General features: G+C 45.4%; 1 protein-coding gene across 1 annotated transcript in view; it reads right to left on the reverse strand.

Moving 5' to 3' along the window:
- The window catches only part of DIP2C (DIP2 acetate--CoA ligase C (putative)), a 136753-nt gene that overhangs the window by 116996 nt on the left and 3172 nt on the right, over positions 1–16585 (reverse strand). The window contains exon 2 of the mRNA XM_019631543.1: positions 11357–11467. The gene's annotated coding sequence lies outside the window, so the exon portion shown is untranslated. The remainder of the gene's footprint in view (positions 1–11356; positions 11468–16585) is intronic.

Genomic DNA, 16585 nt, shown 5'->3' on the forward strand with positions numbered 1-16585 from the left:
GCATACCATCCCTCTCCTCCTCCTTCTGTACCAAATCAGGGACAATGTCACACACCCACAGGCCGAACTAGTCATTTCAGTCACTGAAGTTTCACCTCTTACTCTCTCTTCAGACTTTTCCTCCCAATACTGATTTTTAGGACAGTAGCCAAAACAGCAATGATCCCGAAACGTGTGCTTGGTCTAGTGAGAGGCAGGATGTGCCCTGGGTTTGCGTGGTATCGAAACGGCAAACACACACACCCTCTCTCTCTCTCTCTCCGCACCCCCCTCTCTCTCTCCCTCTCTCTCTCTCTCTCTCTCTGACCCTGGTCCTCAGTGCCCAGAACAGTAATCTGACCTCTAACGTTTACAACAAAACGGATGTGACCACAGTGACATCACCTTTCCTTAAATAAAGTTTAGGAAGCCTTACATCCGTTTTGCACAGGATCTTTCTTCTTTTGCCTCAAACTGAGCATTCTTTTCATTTTCTCCTTATTTCCTAACTGATAGTGATTTGGTAATTATAATTAAAACCCTTGTGTTAAAAGTTCTTTTATTTAAAAAAAAAATGAATGAACACCACCAAAAAGGTATTGAAAGATGGACCTGACCCTCTTCTTTGACTTCAGAAAATTCTTCCACCTACTGTTTCCTCAAAGAAACTTTCAAAGTTTTTCTTTCCATTTGGCTCTCCATAAGCTGAGATCCTGTCTTACTGTCAGGAGGCTACATGGGGATGCAGCAACACAGATGTCCCCACTGGTCTAGGGAAATGACAACACAGGAAGGAGTCCAAGACAGGGAGTCAGAATGCTGGCTCTGCCACCTACTGGCTGTAAAATACTGCAACATTTCAATCCCTCAGACTCACCTGGGCCATCTGTAAATGGGAATGAAATCACAGTGTCACTGGGGGATGATGGGAGACAAAGTATACCAAGCAGCCACCTGTCATAGTCAACAGCGGGCGCTCACTGACAACAGATGCCTTCAGTAGCATTCTGAAGCAATGGACTTGGTCCAGGGGGGTTGATGAGAGAAAAACGCCCAAAGGGATCAGGCTGCAGGTGGTGCCCACCCGGTGCTCAGACACCAGAGCCCGAACTCTCACAGGGAGTCCCTGACGCCAGTGTTCCAGCCAGGCACACACCGCAGACCATGCGTTAACCCGGGACTGCTACCCTGTGCCTAGGAGAGGGGACAGATGCTGATGGCCCCTGTATGTGCCAGGCAACCTTCCCCCACCAACCCCCCTTCCCCGCCCCCTGCCACCTCCCGTCTGCATCTTAAGGGAAATCCCACAGGGCAGACACTCAGCCACGCGTCCTTGCCCGTCTCAAGACCCACATTTTTTACTCCTGGGCCGAATGTCTCAATAAGCCCTTGAACAGTTCTTAACAGACTGAACAGAATTCTCCATTTTCCTCTTGGTTTCTTTAAATACATAGCACTTTCATTCACTCTGGAAGAAACCAGTATCCTGTAACTCAGACAACAATGGGATATGTGGAGAATAAAAGTAGAAAAAAATCAGACACCCTCAGCTCCTTAGACAAAGGGTGGACCTATGAGTAGCTGTAGGTTTCAATCGAAGAGAAATTGCTGCTTGCCCCTTTCCTTCCCCCCGAGGTCAGAAAGCACGATGCATTTTCTAGAGCTCACAACGTCACACAATCAGCAACACGTACAGTGACACACCCAACCTCAGACACAAAGGTGGGTCCACAGAAGAGGCTGTTTTCTCCAGGAAGCCTCCGCTGTGACGTGACAGTGCAACCATTAGGCCACAGTTCTAAGCCAGACTTCGGGTTCAAGTCCAGTTCCTTGAGGTGCCTGGCACCTATTACGTAACTTCTCGGTGCCTCAGTTTCCTTCTGTGCAAAAAAGGGAGTAACAGGTGTACCTGTGCACTGTGTGTGTGTGTGGGAGGGGGAGGGGCTGCAGGGCTTAAATGAGTGGATGTGTTATGGGGTGCGAGGCAGAGCTGGCACATGGCAGCATGTGCTGTCACTAACATCACTGCTGAGCCTGACAGAGGAGAGCCAAGTGTGGGACAACCCACACTGTGCTGAAGAGACGGGTAGGGACCAGCTTTCCAGTGTCGTCACTGTCAGGGCCACCGGGCTCCATTCCCCGGGGACCTCTTCTGCAGCCACACCACTCCCTGTTCTTGGGGTAAATGTGCACAGAAGCAGTGCTGTGGGGAGCTATGCAACAGTGACACTGCAGTGCCGGCAGGAAGAAAGGAACAGTGAGCCACGGTGCATTCCCATGAGCACTGCCCTGGGCGCTGCTGGGCACCAGGAGCCATGCTAGTCACCCGGTTGTCACCTCTTTGCTGCTTCAGTTCCATCCCCTCCACCTCTCAGCCTCCAGGAAAAATGTGTGGTCACACAGATACATGGGCTGTGGGACAGGACAGTGCACAGAAGAGGCCCTGGTCACGGTGGCTCGTTCACTGAGCACCTACTGTGTGCCCAGTCCCTCCTCTCACAGGAGTCTGTCTGGGGACAAAGACTGGTACAGAACATGATAACAGGATGTCCTAAGTATGAGGTGCGAAGACACGGGTGGGTGATCTGCGGCCAGCCGGCAGGAGAGGTCTCAACGAGATGGGACTCACTGATGAACCTCTAGACACACGCACACTCCCTCCCACCTCCTAATCGGTCTTCCTCTCTCCTTTTTTATACCCTGGTAGCTGCACAGGCACACAGCCTCTCACAGAGTCGCTGCCTGGTCTTTGGCCTTGAGATCTGTTGCTGATGAAGAATGAATAATGTCACTGTTCAACCACTAAATGAATATGGATCGAATGAATGTCCCCTGTGCCAGGCTCTGCTCTAGGCATAAATTATCTCTCCTTTCTTTTTCACCATGAACTTTTTCCATGTTTAACTAACACTTTTAACTCATGCTTCTGTCCTTCATGAGTGATACAGGGGATAAAATTTTATAACAGCTATAAACTAGGTACACCGGAAATGCACCAACAGTTCATTAGAAAAACAAAGGCCAGGGGTTTTGCTCACCTGTGAAGTGAGGGCTGAGAGACTCAGTCATGTGAGAGAGGTTACACGAGTTACAGGAAAAGCACCCACAACATGCTGGGTACAAAGCCGACAGGACAGTGACCTTAGCAACACCATATCAACGTTAGGGCTGTGACCACGAAGAACAAACTGCAGGCTGTGCTGTGTGTTCTGGAGGCCATATTAAGGGGCAGTTGCCAGCAGTCGCTACTACTGCTCTGTGTTTTCTAGAACTTCACGCAGATGGAGTTGTCCAAGAGTAGTCTGTCGAGCCTGCTTCTTCCTGTGAGCACGGCACGTGGAGATTAACCATGGCGCATCTGCAGCAGGCCCTTCTCTTCATTGCACCTCGCCTGTCCAGGCGCTTTGCTCATCACACCACCTGTACAGCCAATCGTCTTACGCGCCATAGTGAGCCTGAGGATGCTTTCGTTACAACTGAATATAGCTTAGGAGAGCCGCATCTCTACAGAACCACGATACATTGGCCATTATCACACTGCATCCATTTATTTTGGCCTTCTTCAATATAAAATTTTATCATTTTCACCATAAAAGTCTTGCATGTCTTTTGTTTAAATTTTCATTAGATTCTTTATAAAGTCTTTGTTGCTATTGTACACTGAATTTTTAAAATTACAGCCTTATATTTGTTGCTAGTAAACAGAAATGATTTTTATTCAGCTTATATTAAGCAATTATACTAAAACCTCATTTTTTCTAATAATCTGTCGATTATTTGGGGTTTCCATGTAGATAATATCCTGCAATTTTATTTTCTCATTACTGTCCTGGTCTATGATTGACATAGGTCTCTGTCCTAGAATGAATTAGGAAGGACACCTTTTGTTCTCTTTCCATTCTCTGAAATTATTGTATAGAATCACACTGGTTAATTTCTTGAAAGTTCAGTATAACTTAAATATAAAACCTTCTAAGTCTGGTGTATTGCTTATGAGAAGGTTTCATGAAGTCCAACTTATCAATTTTTTCTTTCATGGATTGTGCTTTTGGTGTTCTATCTAAAAGGTCATCACCAAACCCAAGGTCACCTAGGTTTTTCTCCTATATTAATTTTTCTCCTAAAAATGTATACAGATTTTCGTTTTACATTTAGGTCTACGATCCATTTTGAGATACTTTTTGTGAGAGATGCAATATGTGTGTTTGGGTTTATTTTTTATCATGTGGATGTCCAGTTGTTCTGGTGCCATGTGTTCAAAAGACTCATTTTTCCACTGAATTGCTTTTGTCAAATATCAGTTGACTACATTTATATGGGTCTATTTTGGGGCTCATACAACCCACTGATCTATATGTCTATTCTTTCACCAATACCTCACTGTCCTAGTTCTAGTTTTATAGCAAATCTTGAAGTTGGGTAGTGTCAGTCCTTCAACTCTGTTCTTCTTCTATATTGTGTTGGCTATTTTGGGTCTTCTACCTTTCCAAATAAACTCTAGAATCAGCGTGGGATTTTGGCTGGGTTGCATTAAATCTATAGATCAAATTGAAAAGAACTGACATCTTGACAATATTAAGTCTTCTTACCCACATACATGCAATCTCTCTCCATTTATTTAGATCTTATGATTTCCTTCATCACTTTTATAGTTTTCCTCATATAGACCTTGTACATTTTTTTTAGAGCTCTAAGTACTGCATGTTTTGGTGGTAATGGAAATGACACTGTGTTTTTAATTTCAAATTCCATTTGTTTGTTGCTGGTATATAAGAAAGTGACTGGTTTTTGGATATTAACTTTATATCCTGCAAACTTGCTATATAACCAATTATTAGTTTCAGATTTTTCCTTCATTTGCTGGTATTTTCTACATAGATAATCATGTCATCTGTGAATAAAGAGTTTTATTTCTTCCTTCCCAATCTGTATACTTTGTTTCCTTTTCTTGTCCTATTGCATAGCTAGGACTTCCAGTATAATGTTGAAAAGTAGTGGGGAGAAAGGACATCTTTGCCATGCTCCTGATCTTAGTGGGAAATCATTTAGTTTCTCACCACTAAGTATAATATGATGTTGACTGTAGGCTTTTTTCCCCTTAGATGTTCTTTATCAATTTAAAGAAGTTCCCCTCTATTCCTAATTTGCTCAGAGTTTTTATCATGAATGATGGTAGATTTTGTCAAATGCCTTTTTTCTGCATCTATTGGTTTTTTTATTGTAGTTTGTTGATGTGATGAATTACATTAATTGATTTTCGAATGTTAAACCAGCCTTGCATATATATCTAGAATAAATCCCACTTGGTAGTGGTGTATAATTATTTTTATATGCTGCTGCATTTGATTTGCTAATATTTTGAGGAATTTTATACCTATGTTCAAGAGAGATACTAGTCTGTAGTTTTCCTTGTAATGCCTTTGTCTAGTTTTTGTATTAGGTTAATACTGGCCTCATACAATAAATTAGAAAGTATTCCCTCTGCTTTTATCTGCAGGAATAGAATATTAAAAACGGGTATAATTTCTTCCTTTGATGTTTGGTAGAATTCACCAGTGAACCCATCTGGGTCTGGTACTTTGTTTTGGAAGCTTATGAATTATTGATTAAATTTCTTTAAAAGACATAAGCCTATTCAGATCATCTATTTTTTCTTTGTTTTGGCAGATTGTGTCTTTCAAAGAATTGGGTCCATTTCATCTAGGTTACCAAATCTGTGGGCATAGTTATTCACAGTATTCCTTTATTATTATTTATGGACAATGGAGTCAGTAGTGATGATTGCCGTTTTATGTCTAGTATTAGTAATTTGTGTCATCTCTAGTTTTTTCTTAACCTGACTAGAAGTTTATCAATTATATTGATCTTCTCAAAGAACCAGCTTTGGCTTCTTTGATTTTCTCTATTGATTTCTGTGTTTTCAATTTCATTAGTTCTCTTCCAACTTTTATTTCTTTTCTTCTTTGGATTTACTTCATTTTCCTAGTTTCCTAAGGTTGAAGCTTAGATTATTTATTTTAGATTTTTCTTCTTTTCTAATATATGAAATCAATACTATACATTTGCCTCTAAGCAATGCTTTTGCTGCATCTCACAAATTTTGATCATTTGTATTTTCATTTTCATTCAAGATATTTTTTAAATTTCTCTACGACTTTTCCTTTGATCCATGCATTACTTAGAGTAATTTGTTTGATCTCCAAGTATTCTTTATGTAGATCTGAGTATCTGACCTATCTACCTTCAGTCTATTGATGAGCCCATTCTTCATTTCTGTTACAGCGGTTTTTTATTTCTAGCATTGCCTTTAGATTCTTTCTTAGAGTTTCTATTTCTCTGCTTACATTACCCATCCCCAATTTGGGGGCAGCTGTTTGCCCAATAACCTCAGTTCTTTGATGGATCAAAGAAGGGTTGTTGAGTTTCCATTTGTTAAGCTTTTCTCTTGATATGGGGAAGGTTGTGAGGCCTTTCACGTTTCCACTGAATGCTGGAGTGGAAACCAAGTCTTTATCCTCTATTCCATTTTTATTATTTTCTCATTTCTCCTTTCTGTGGATTTACTCAATTTTCCTTTTCCAACTTTATAAGTTAAATCATTATTTCTTCAATTTCCAGGGTCTCTACTTATCTAATATAAATATTCTAGGCTATCAATTTCTTTCTAAGTACCATTTTGATGCATCATACAAATTTTGATTAATCTCTTTTTAACCTTAAATACAACAGCCTCTGAACATGTCCCTGCTTTCATCCAGGAACCCACCCCAACCCAACCAATCTGTCCTATATGATCCTGCTACACTGACATTTCTAAAATGCAAATCTGACCGTCATTTTCTGTTTAAATGACTAGGCGCAGATATCCAGATTGAGTTCATTTTTATTTATTGTGGACAAACAGACCTTATTGATCTCTATTAACTGCCTCTCCCGCCTTTGCCCCCACTCTTACACAAACTTGGCCTTAGAACAGCTCTGTGAAGAACTATCTACTATGTTGGCAATTTCCATATCTGCACTGCCCTATATAGTAGCCACATGCCTTAAAATGTGGCTAGTGAAACAGAAGAAAAGGAATTTAAATTTTATTTAATTTTAATTAATGTAAATTTTAAAAGACCCATGTGGATTTTGGCCCCCATGTTGGACAGTGAAACTCTACACGGAACGAGCCTGTCCTTCTGTAGCCTGACTTAGCACATTCTTCTCTCTTACTCTAATGTAACAAAATGTTATTTCCTGATTTATACTAGAATAAATAAATTAATAAAAAATAGAGTTGTTCAGAGAATACAGGTCAGAGAGTTAGGAACCACATTAATATCAGTAAATTCAAGTTCAGCAGAGAAAGAAGAACCTTCTCCTAGAAAATTAAACTTTAATGTCAAGGAAGAACTTTCTATAGGGTAAATAAACTCTTCAGAAGCAAACACAATATTTTCTATATTTTTGTCTCACAGCAGGATACTCAGTACACAAAAGTGTTTGCACATTTGTTGAGTGAATGAATACTGGGATACAAGTCCGTAGTCCCAGAAACTGAACACTGTCATGAAGCAGACTTTAAACTTTTGTTGGCAGAAAATCAGTCTCAGGGTGGGTTCAAATGTAGCAGTTACTAGTTCATATTATCTCTCAATTAAAAAAAAAAAAAAGGGCCGGCTGAGTGGCGCGTTGGTTAAGAACTGGCTTGGGACGCCAGAGGGCCCCAGTTCGGATCCCACATGTGAGGGCCAGTGACACTGCCCTCTACAGCTAAGATGCTGAACAACAGCTCGACCTGGAGCTGGGCTGCCGTGGGTCGCCAGCGACCGCGTGGGCTGCAGCCCCTGTGGCAGTGGGTTGCCATAAGCTACCATGTGTAGCCAGCAGCCAACGTGAGCAGCCAGCAGCCGCCATGAGCGGTCGTCCAGAAGCCAGCGACTGATCTGCCTCGCCCGGGAAGAGTGCAATGATGGTGCCAACTTGGGCCAGTGAAGCAACGTCCTCCACAACTAGACTGAAGAACAAAACGACAGCAACTTGTCTGTTCCCCTTTCTCCAATTCCCCAATAAAATGTTTTTTAAAAAAAGGATTAAAAAAAATTACATTTTTACAAGTCTCATAGCAATGATTCTCAAACTCTTTGACCCAAAGAATGCTTTACACTCTTAAAAATTGCTGAAAACTCTTAAAAGTGTTTGCTTATGGGAGTACTACTTTGATGTTCACTATATTAGAAGGTAAACTTTAAAACTTTTAAAATGCAAGACTTCACAATCACAAATTCCACTGGCTGTGAGAACCATAACATCGCCACGTGTCCGGCAGCCTCTGGAAAAATCGATTGTACATTCATGAAAAAATAAGAGCAAAAAAAGGCAAGTATCTTTATTCTAAAGATAGTCTGACCTCTCAGACATCCCTGCTAGGGTCTGGGGACCCCCCAGGACCCGAGTACACCATCCTAGAGAAAGACAGGACTCCATGACTCTCTCCCTGGAATGCTTGGGCGGGACAGGGGTCAGGGAGGCAACTGCCTTGTCCACGCATACACGCAATAATGAGGTGTGGTTTTAAAACTGTTTCTAAGCTCATAAGAAGACTAAAAATAATAATTTAAAATGTATTAGGAGATAGCGTGCAGCATATTGGGTTTAATATTCTTTCTTGTCATAGTCAGTCTTGATTGGAATGAAAAACAACACAAACCTCAAGGTTTTCTTTTCTAGGGTTTTTGGTTTGGGGGAAAAGGGTGTTTAAAAATAGCTAGAATTTTTTACACTCTAATTTAGTCTTTATCAAGTAAAAGTAATAAAGTGCCTAATGTAGAATTTGACATTTTCTAGGTACTCAGCAGATGCCTGTTCGTCATTTGTTCACTTTCCAAATCAAATTTAAGTTTCCAAAGACACTTATAAAGAAGGGAGCTGCACACTATTATCAAGAGTTCTAGTTGAAGTTCATCAAAATATATGGCCATGGGTTTAGAAACGAAATAGTAAAATATGGCCAGGAGAGATTAAATGTGAGGCTATATGGCTGACTAGACTGATTGTTAACTAGTGAATTATCTAAGAGGCAACAGAATTACTTCTTTGATGATATAATTTGGTCATTGAAGCAACCAAAGAAACTCTACTGTAAGTTAAGTGGTCAAAGAAATTTAGAAGGCAAAATTTCCTGAGGGTTGCAAAACTTTTTTGTGTGAATGTCTTAACTTTCATGCTGGCTGAGGAGAAAATAAACCAGAAAATCCTAAAATATGTTCACTGGCGGTAGACGGAGACCAGCTGAGTTCATACTGTATTTTTTAAAACAATGTAGGGGATAATCTCTAAGAGAAAGTAACTTGTATCAGTGACACGTCTGGTCAGGACACTCATGACCATATGACTTTAACCACAGGAAACGGCAGAGGGTAAGGTGGTAGGTGAGACTCCCCAGTGAGCCTCCCCATGGTCCCCGGGCCTCCTCACTCTCCTTTAGAGGGCCACTATGATATACGGGGAGGAGACGGGTGTGAAGGGTGAGATCATAGAGAAACGGGCAGTCAGGCCATGTACACGGCAGGCCATCCTAGGACATAAGTCTGCCTCTGAGAGTGATGGGAGCAGAGGAGTGTCACCAGCTCCATACGCTGAGCTCAGCGTCCTCAGAGGTCACTCTGCATAGTGACATCTGTCCTGCTCAGCTCAAGGAGGTGCTGTGTTCAATCTTAGTAGGGTGGTGGGGGAGGAGAGGTAGCCCACCATCCCATGCGGGAATTGAACAGGCAGGCTTGTTGTTAGGAGCATGTGCTCTCACCAGCTGAGCCATCCTGCCACCTGTTGGCAGCTCAGCGGCAGCTCAGCTTGGGCACAGCTCACTGGCCCATGTGGGAATCGAACCGGCAACCCTGTTGCTCAGAGCTCACGCTCTTAAGCTAACTCTTAACCAACTGAGTCACTCAGCCGACCCAGCAGCATTTATCTTGTAAGTCCCCTTTAGTGGGAAGATCCATGAAACGCGGACCCACCCAAGCCCCGTGTGAACTGGCTGAGCCACTTCATCTCCTGCAGCCTGAGTTTCCGCTTCTGCACCGTGAAACAGTAATAAGGACCTCATTTGCTTGATAGAAAAACTCAGATAATGTCTGTGAATGTACAAATGTTAAAGCTCAGCCCGTTACCATCAGCAACCCACACATGTCCTGAACAGTGCCTGACAACAATGCTTACCGATGACATCCTTTTAAAAATTATAGTTAGGGAAGCAGGAAAAAGCAGGTTTAATCTAGATGTTGGGGAAAATCTCTTGAAAAGGAAATAAAATATCAACCACAGTACAAGTTTTCTGATGCTCAATTAATGAAATAAATTCAAGCCAGCCAAGCCCAGGTGATGATTACAATGAAACGGAATTACCAAGACAGCATTAGTAAAGCACAGAGGCAACAATAAACAGCGGACATGCAACATTTTAAGGATTTTGTTTCTTTTTTGAAAACTGTATTTGAAAAACAGAAATCACTGAGGTTAAAAGGGAAGCAAAAAACCATACTAGCCACCAAGATTATAAAAAGTATAACCAAACTTGAACAGTGACACCTAAAATAAAATGGGCAAATTGTGGCTCCTGAGAAATTACTATTTTTTAAATTATTATGAACTTTTTTTTTAAGTTGGGAAATTGGGGGTGGGGAAGAGTGTTGGGGAATTGGGGAAGGAGACCAGCCAAGTTGTTATTCTTCAGTCTTAGTTGTGGAAGGCGCCAGTTGCCATCTGGCTGCCTGTCGGCAGCTTGTGGCCTCTAAGCTCAAGGTGCTGAGTTCAGTTTTAGTTGCGGGTGGGTGTAGCCACCATCGTATGTGGGAGTCGAACCAGCAGCCTTGTTGTTGAGAGTGCATGCTCTATCCACTGAGCCATCCAGGCAGCAGCTCAGTTCAAGGTGTCAAGTTCAGTCCTAGTTGCGGGCGGGTGTAGCCCACCATCAAACAAGCAGTCTTGTTGTTAGGAGCACGTGCTCTCACCAGCTGAGCCATCCTGCCACCTGTTGGCAGCTCAGCGACAGCTCAGCTCAGGCGCGGTGTCACTGGCCCATGTGGGAATCGAACCGGTGGCCCCGTTGCTCAGAGCTTGTGCTCTTAAGCTAACTCTTAACCAACTGAGCCACTTGGCTGGCCCCTGAACTTCTAAATAATGAACAACACTACGTTTAAAAATGAAAATAGTGACTATTTACTGGATTATATGTGAGCCCTAGAGAGAATGTCTGTGTGGCACAGGACATCAGCATTGTGGGTCACATGCCCGGCCTCAGCTGCTGCAGACACATGCCCCCTCGTCCATCCTTCCACCGCCCATGCTACTGACCAGGGCGTTGGTGACCCCGTGTCCGCATCTGGTGCCTTACCTGACCGGTAGCGTTCATCTCGTGACCCTGAGGACCTTCGGCGGTGGTAGCGAGATGCGGAGGACGGAGTAACGGGAGCCCGGCGCTCCGGTGGCAACGCTTGGTCCACCCCTGGGTTGGGGAAAATGGCAAAGTGAGGTGAGGCTTTACTTGGCAGCTGGGGTTAAGCTACTTTGTGGGGGCAATCACCTAGTAGAATGCAGTTCTGACTCACCAACCCCACAGCCCCGGAGAGCTCGCCCAGGTGGGCGTGGGGGGCCTGGGAGTCACGGACGATGAGCAGGAGAGGGACATGCATCCCGGCGGGGCAGACCCATGCTCGACACCACAGAAGCAACACAGGCTCCTGCACGTCACACACATCCAAGTGTCATGGGAAGAGGCACAAACTAAGCCACAGGCAGCCACTGAAATCAGCGGGGTTTAGATGGAAACATGGGGCCCGAAGACCAGACCACATTATAATCTTCTTTATCTAATAAACATACACGAAGGGTTAAAAATGCTTGAGAAAAATTAAAACTACATTTATCCACATTAACTTTAAAATAAATCTCATAGTTTAACAATATAATTCAGGTAGCCAGGATTGAGCATCGACTTTGTTCATTCAAAATTTTTAACTCTCTGGAATCTTACCATGTTTGAAGCTAAACAATCGAACATGCTGTATTTCCATATGGCTTTGACGAGTTTACAACACAACTTTTAAAAAGAAAGGAGTTGGACAAAAGGAGAATGGCTTCGATAGGTCACGAGCAGCAGGCCATTAAGAGAACTAATATATTAGTGTGTACATTCAATCATTGGTTTTCATCTGACCTCCTTGGGAATGAAATGCGAGGTGGCTTAAAGGCACTTCTGACAAGAAAAGGCTGCCAGTCGACTATGCGACTCCAAAGTCACCCGAGGAGGGCCCCGGGGCAAGAACGGAGGGTCTTTCTCATGGTCCACGCTGAGCATCTAACCGAATGCTGCAGCTGGAATGGGTGTTTTCTTGGCAATGCTGCCATATGAATTGTAGGTAAAACCTGGTTTTAGAGCTCAGAATTCAGCACTGCCCATCTCACCCACAAACCGCGATAGAGTGCTTGAAGCCACAGGCGGCCAGAGTATCTGCGACAGGCACAGGCTGAGGATGTGAGCTATCCCGAGGGAGGGCGGTAACTGTGCAGAATCACGTGAAGTTGGACAAAAATTATAATGGCTCTGTTCAAGATGACACATCAGGATTGGCTCCTTCCCTGCTGGGGGGTCGAGCACCAAGGTGCTGCACAGGCCCACAGGCACTGTGGGGAGAGCTGCAGGATGACATCGTGCCCTTGAGACGATCTGTGACCCTGGGCCTGTTTCCCACCTTTAGATAGAACTGATAAGAACAGCCAACACTGTATCACGCTGGTGGAACCACTTTATATTTGTGTTTCATTTAGTAACGTAACCATACCAGACAGGTGCTGGGGCCTCTGCCACCTTACAGATGAGGAAACAGGCCCAGAACTAGGCTTTCAACTCAGGTCAGTGCCACTCTCATTCACTCGGAACTCCCTTTCTTTTGCCATGGGCATCCCCTCTCTGCACTTCCAGGTCCCCTATCATCACTTAGAGTGCTCTGGTGGCCTCAGTGTCCTGTCCCCAGGAGGCCTGGTCCTCGAGGCAGAGGCTGTGTCCTGCTCGGTGCCATGCACTGGTGCAATAGCTGTGTTATGTGGACAAAACCGAGCTGGTACCTCGAAGCCGCAGAGCAGTGTTTTTGTGACCTTATACAGAACCATTCATCCAGCAGCAATCTTATAAGATGGAAACTGCTACAGCTTCAGGTTGTTGCCCAGGATGCAGTCAGAGCAGCTGCCAGCTGCCACCTGACAGAAGTGCATCCACCAGACCCTCCCTGGGGAGACGGGCAACATGAGGTGACATCACTCCTATCATCTCCCCCCGGGCCGAGCACTGCCCTTGGCCTGCAGGACGGGCTTAGGGGACATTTCTGAACCAGTGAGTGACACTGTCAAAGCTGTGCAGAGGCTGGAATGCTTCAATCTGAATATGATAATGTCAGTGACGTGTTTGTTTTTCTCTGGAATTGTAAAGGGACTGGAAAAATGATCCAAATATGAGGACGAGACCCAAGGTGCATACAGTGAAATGGACACGGAAGCACAGCACAGGGGGGACAAAGTCCTAGCCACCTTTCGTGAGCTGCTACTTTCTAGATGGCCACCTCCCATGAGTCTCTCTTCCTACCCTACACTTTATCCTCAAGGTCAAAAAAACCACCAGGTCTACTGCTGGGCCTTCCTGGGCTCCTCACAGTCAGATGCCACCTGCTGCCCCCCGGACCTCCACAGACCTCTGTCTGTCCCCACTTTGACCCAGTAGGGCTCTCCCAGTCCATGCCCTACATCCTGGTGGCAGAAAACAGAGCCCAGACTCCTTCCCCCAAACCTCAGCACCCACCGCCTGGCAGCATCTGCCACTTGGCCCCCGGGACCCAGCGGTCAGAGGCGGCCACTCGGCCTGAGCGCTGCTGTCCTGCCGCTCTGTCCTGCTCTTCCCCTCGACGTGAGGCCTCACTCAAGCCCACAGGGACAAATGGGACAGAGAAACGGGCCGTTTCTATCAGACCGCAACTACTTACTTCTACGCGTGACTGAGCAAACGCCCCTGCCCCAAAGACGATTCCTAACCACACAGCTGTGTCCCTAAACAGCCACACGGTTGCTTCACTAATTATGGGAAATCAGACACTGGAAGTCACTATGAACCTCACAGTGTCCTAAGGACATGGGGACAGTGGCTGCCGCTCTGACACAGTGTCGAGCACAGGCCAGACCTGCAGCACAGACATGAGGCTGTTCTAGAAAAAATAAACTTATCCAGCACCATTTTAAAGAACTCACAGGGTAAGTGGGGGACAACGTGAACGAGAATGCATGTGAAACTCATTTAATACTAGGAGGCCTGTTCTCACTAACTATGGAACTGGGCACACTACCTGGGCCCTGAGCCCAGCCCCCACCACGCTGTAGGTGCTGGTGGACACGGTCACACGGGAGCCACTCCAGCCCTTGTGGACACTCAAGCCTCTCCTGCTTGTCCCCCTGCGTCCGGCATCCATAGGGCCCACAGGGGTCCCTGGCTTTTAGGACTTGGTAAAGCCTTCAAGGGTTTTCCTTCATTTCAAGTCTATGCAAAGCACTTCTGAGCCTTGTTTCCCGATGGCAGTCTTCACAGCAGCACCGACTTCCACAGCGGTGCCATCTTAGACTTTGCCAGAAGCAGACAGGATGGTTGCTGTACGTGCGGGTCAGATAACTATGTCTACTTGTCCTGGCTCAGAAAGCACACAGATGTTTTGTCGTAAGTAAGCTCTACCCCAAGTGTACTGGCCCACCTTCCTTGCTGTCACCATGGCTTCCAGTTCCTCCTTCATCAACAGAAATCCTAGCCATACATCAGTACAAATTTGCTAAGCATGTACTATTAAAATATTTCAGTTTGATTAGGGACTCACGACTTGGGAACGTGGAAAACACAGAGCTTGAGGGACTTTGACAGGCACCTTGGGACACTGGTCTTCACTCATCGGAAGGCAGTGACGGCGTGTGGTCAGGGACGGGGCATCAGGCTGGGCACTCTCCCTTCTCACGGACATGAGCCTTTTCCAATGCCATTCTGACTGTCTGTGGGGACGCTCAGTGAGCCCACAGCCAACTCTGCCCAAACTCCAGCGGCCTCATGTGGAGCAGCCAGGCCATGCCCCCCGGAACCACTGACATCTGGGGCGAGGATCCTGAGCTTTAAAAGGACACGCAGGGGCAAGACACCTCACATGGAGACCGTGCAAACAGCAGAGTCCAGGAGCTGAAGCAAGGCCAGGCATGTGTGTGAGCCTCCAGCAGGAGCAGACATGGACCAAGAGTCACCCTGACCGGGGTTCCTCCTCGGAGGCTGGCCCCATGGACCCCACAGCCAATTCCCAGGGGACAGAAGGACAGAGACAGACTTGCCCTATGGTGACTTGAGTCAAACCCCCGAGACCATCACAACCAGTTGGCCACAGCAAATCCTCATAACTGAGCGCAAAGCCATGTAGAAGAGAAACCAAGCAGCTCGGAGAAGGAGGCTGGGTCTGCATGACCACCGAGGAGTGTGCTGACCAGTGGTACGGAAGCCACATCTGCACATATGCTGGGAGGAACAGGCCTGACATGTGGGAAGGTTCACACCTATGGGAACACTGGGGTTTCACTGCTTCTCATCACGGGCCTGTCCTGAGAGCAGCAAAGACTCATTTGTAAGCTTTCACATGACACTGATCCTGAATAGACTGCATTTTAATTTCTTTTCACAAGTTTTGTCAGACTTAGAAATTAACAAAAGATGATTTTTTTTTAAAGATTTTTATTGGGGAATTGGGGGGATGGGAACAGTGCTGGGGAATTGGGAGAAGGGGAACAGACAAGTTGCTGTCCTTTTGTTCTTCAGTCTAGTTGTGGAGGACATTGCTTCACTGGCCCAAGTTGGCACCATCATTGCGCTCTTCCCGGGCGAGGCATCAGTCGCCGGCTTCCGGAGGGCCGCTCACTGTGGCTGCTGGCCACTCACACTGGCTGCTGGCTACATACAGTAGCCCATGGCAACCCACTGCAGCCTACGCCGTCACCGGCGACTCATGGCAGGCCAGCTCCAGGTTGAGCTGTTGTTCAGCATCTTAGCTGTGGAGGGCAGTGTCACTGGCCCTCATATGTGGGATCCGAACCGGGGCCCTCTGGCATCCCAAGCCAGTTCTTAACCATTGCGCCACTCGGCCGGCCCCAAAAGGTGATTTTGAAGGAGGCACTGCACAGCCAAAACCAGCAAGGGGACAAGTACTGAGTAAGTGCTCCTAAATACATTTCCTCCTTGAAAATGATTTCCAGTATATTCTTTCTGATCCTTTCCTTCATTAACTATATAATTCTCATTTTTCTTTGCAGCTTCTGGGACTCTTTTGCTTACCTAGTTAGGTAAGTGTTCAACACTGCGCTGAAGACAGTGTATGAGGTCTGACAATTAAGTTCCCGAACTTGTTGCAATGATGTTGCTAACCTTTTTTGATATCAGAACAATTATTCATTATGAATTTGTACCAACTGAACAAACAGCTAACCAAGTTTGCTATTTGGAAGTGCTGAAAAGCCTGTGTGAAAAAATTGGATGACCTGAACCTTTCGCCAACAATTCCTG

The sequence above is a fragment of the Hipposideros armiger genome, unplaced genomic scaffold (assembly GCF_001890085.2).
Source record: "Hipposideros armiger isolate ML-2016 unplaced genomic scaffold, ASM189008v1 scaffold_1004, whole genome shotgun sequence".
NCBI classification, from domain to species: domain Eukaryota; kingdom Metazoa; phylum Chordata; class Mammalia; order Chiroptera; family Hipposideridae; genus Hipposideros; species Hipposideros armiger.